This window comes from Fukomys damarensis, unplaced genomic scaffold (genome assembly GCF_012274545.1).
Source record: "Fukomys damarensis isolate Sample0158 unplaced genomic scaffold, DMR_v1.0_HiC HiC_scaffold_19, whole genome shotgun sequence".
NCBI classification, from domain to species: domain Eukaryota; kingdom Metazoa; phylum Chordata; class Mammalia; order Rodentia; family Bathyergidae; genus Fukomys; species Fukomys damarensis.
Window position 1 is genome coordinate 8601191 of NW_022900931.1, and position 3240 is coordinate 8604430.

At 52.9% G+C, this 3240-nt stretch overlaps 1 long non-coding RNA gene across 1 annotated transcript; it reads right to left on the reverse strand.

Moving 5' to 3' along the window:
* Nucleotides 1-1645: 1645 nt before the first annotated feature.
* Nucleotides 1646-2826, reverse strand: LOC117286947. The gene is made up of 3 exons (XR_004518126.1): nucleotides 2600-2826; nucleotides 1795-2063; nucleotides 1646-1679 (listed from the first exon to the last, which is right to left on the reverse strand). It is a non-coding gene; the product is annotated as an uncharacterized LOC117286947 (long non-coding RNA).
* Between the last annotated feature and the right edge of the window lie 414 nt (nucleotides 2827-3240).

The window sequence follows — 3240 nt, forward strand, 5'->3', positions numbered from 1 at the left end:
TGCTTTGTCCCCACCTCAGTGCCTGGCATCATGCCTGGGACAAGGATGGTCCAAAACTATTTTAAAAGTGAATGGCTATATTTGTTATTTACAGCAAAATCCTCTCACTCTAAAAATGGAAGGAAGTGAAGAAACACAAACCCCAGGACACATGAGACTTGAGACGGAAAAGGTGAGGATGTCCCCATCCTGCGGAAAGTCTCCTGAGAAACTTTTCTAGGTCCCCTGACACAGTCTACGTTAGGATTAAACAGGGCCCAGGCCAGAGCCCAGAAGGGTGCAGGGACCTGTGTCCTGCCTCCCTGTTGGTCTGAATCCCAGAAGCAATGCCTGAGGGGCATTCGTTCCCAACACTTTCTCCAAGACCCTACCTGGGCTTTACATTGAGTACCGGGTATGAGCAGACGGAGGGAGAATGAGGACAGGCCCTGCAGGCCAGGGGACCGCTTTGTCCTGCTGCTGTTTTGCAGTCATTCGCACGGTTCGGGGTTGCTGCAGGCAGCGAGGGATCGGAGCTGAGCCTGGAGGAATGAGTAGCTTTCAGATCCAGCCCGGAGAAGCTGACAGGATAGCACCCGAAGTTTATTGTGGCTTTCCACATCCTCCCCTTACCCCTCACTCTATAGAGCAGGAAACTGGGGCACAGAGAGGGTGTCAGAACCCCTGAAAGGCCCACGTCTTGCCATACCTGCAAGGTAGCTGTAAGACCCGAGTTTTCTGATCAAGGTGGTCTCCCTCTTTGACCTTTGCTCAGAATATAAAGACCAAGTTTTCTGGGCAGAGAAACATTGCTAACAACGCTTATATGCAAAATATATAAGAATAGAAATAGAGTGCCCCCCGCTGAGCTCCTCATGGGTAGCCCCTCAGGAGTATGAGATAATTCCCCTCATGGGAACCCTAAGTGTCCCAATAATAATCCTTAGGAATGAAAAGTTAAAAATAGCATCAATCCTCGGCCCTATATAAGCATGTCTTGAAAGTGAGTCGACACCTTGTTTCTGATCCGCTGGTTCAGTAAAGTACGAGGGTCCAGGTCGAGCTTGCAATAAACTCCTCATGTAATTGCATTGGACTCGACTTCTTGGTGGTCTTCTTGGGGATTTCGTGACTTGGGTACAACAGTAGCCTTTCCCAGGCTTCACTGGTGCTGACAGGAGGCTCAGGACTCCTGGATCAGAGACAAAGGACTTTACTACTCACAGCACCATAGGTGGTGTAACAGTAACCCGTGCCCTGGGGGCAGCTTAGGGGACCTCCTGGATAGGGCACACTCAGTAGGTAGCATCATAGCCCAGGAACCCTGAGCTCAGGATATTCTGTCTTTCACAACTGCAAGCTGACCTGCCCTGCATGTGTCCCAGACACGATCTTTATTATTCTGATCAGAGAACAAACCTGCTCTCTGGCCCAGAGGAAATCATGGTCTCTGTCTTCCAAAGCTGCTTACCATGCAGAAAAAAGGTCCCAAATGAACGGTGGGGCTGCGTGTCACTCATAGGGAGGGGAGCGACAAGTTCATATCACAGGTTTAAGAGTCAGGTCAGGAAAGCCAGATGTGGTGGTGCACACTGTCATCCCAGCACTTGGGAGGCTGAGGCAGGAGGATCGCTGAGAGTTCAAGACCAGCCTGGGCTACACAGTGAGTTTCAGGTCAGTCTCAACTACATAGTGAGACCCTGTCTCAAAAAAACAAACAAACAAAAAAAAATCAGACCAGGGGATAAATGACCAGTTGGCACAAGATTTGACTCCAGCCCCTGGACTCCTTTATCCATCTGTCCCCAAACTCACATAAAGCTGATGCATTTGATGCCCAAGTGACAGTGGCTCCTCTGTCCCTGGCAGCAGCTCCCTCTCATAGCCTCTCCAATTGACGGGCAGGTGGCCAGCTTTTCCTGGGGATGTTACTGAGTGATTCCATCTTCACAGGACACGTGAGTTGTACCAGGAGTCCCAGTGTCTCATCCAGGAAGGACATCGGGGGCCATGTCTTTGTCCGAGACACTTCCAGCTGTGCTGCCTGGGCTGGGTCTTCAGGTCACAGCCTCAGTGAGTTCTAACTGGAATCCACCAGAACAAGACTGCTATTTTATAGCTCAGTACTGGATGAAAATCACCGGCTCTAGTTATGAGATGAAGCAGGGCGGACAGCGTCCCCATGGGTGTAGAGAACATGGGGACAACTGGACAGGGTCCCAGTGGCCAGACAGTGCCCACAAATGTCCTGGTGTTCCCAAAGCAACCGCCAAATCTATGCAAAGACCACCACGGTAGCTGTCAGGGATGCAGGGATGCAGGCGTGGAAGAAGGGGCCTGGGCTTGCAAATTCCACAAGCACAGGCCACACAGCAGAACATGCACAGCCCTCCCCAGGTGCGCTAGCAGCCCTAGGAATCCACACTGGTCAGTGACAACCACGTGGAAAAGCAGAGCTGGCTTGGGACGGTGAAGGGCAGTAGGATTTTCTCTGAAGTTTTGAATAATTACATTAATTTTCAACAAGATGCATAAAGACAATTTCGACAGGATAAAGTAAAAAGCTTCTTTACACCCTTCTCTTCCTGCCCTCCCCTCTTCCGGTTTGTCCCTTCCCCACCTGGTCCTCCTGCCCACCAGGTTCTTCCTCCCTGTCATCTTCACGCAGAGGACAAGGGGGTGTCAGGGTCTTCTCCAAGGCCTCTGATATGTGTGTACCCCAAGGATTCAGAGGAGAGGGTTTCTGCCACTCCCTGGAGTCGAAGAAAGGTTTTTTGGATGAAAGGGGAGGGGAGCGAACTCTAGCTCCTTGGAGAAGTTGGAGATGGCCAGAGTTTAACCGAGTTAAGGTCAAACACCCACTTCCCCAACTCTGGCCTTCTCGCTCCGCTCCACCCACCCTCCCCACCCCTCAGCTCCGTCTGGGAGCCCGGGTCCAGGTAGAAGTGCCCGGGAGCAAACACTGTTCCCACGCATGACCAGCTGACCAGCTGCGCGACCTTGGGCAGCGACCTGACCTCAGGGGGCCTCAGTTTCCTCATTTGCATTGTGAGCCTCTCAGGCGAGGCTTTTTTGCAGCGCGCTTAGTGCAGAGCCGCACGCGCACGTGAGGAAAAGCCTCCCGCGAGGTGGCTGTTGGCATCTCCTTCACCGGGAGAAAGGAGACCGGAGGACCGGAGGGAAGGGGTGGGGTCGCCCAGGAGTCGGCGGCCGCGCGTCCTCTCCGCAACTCCGGAGGCGCCGCACCTGGGCGCCCGGCAC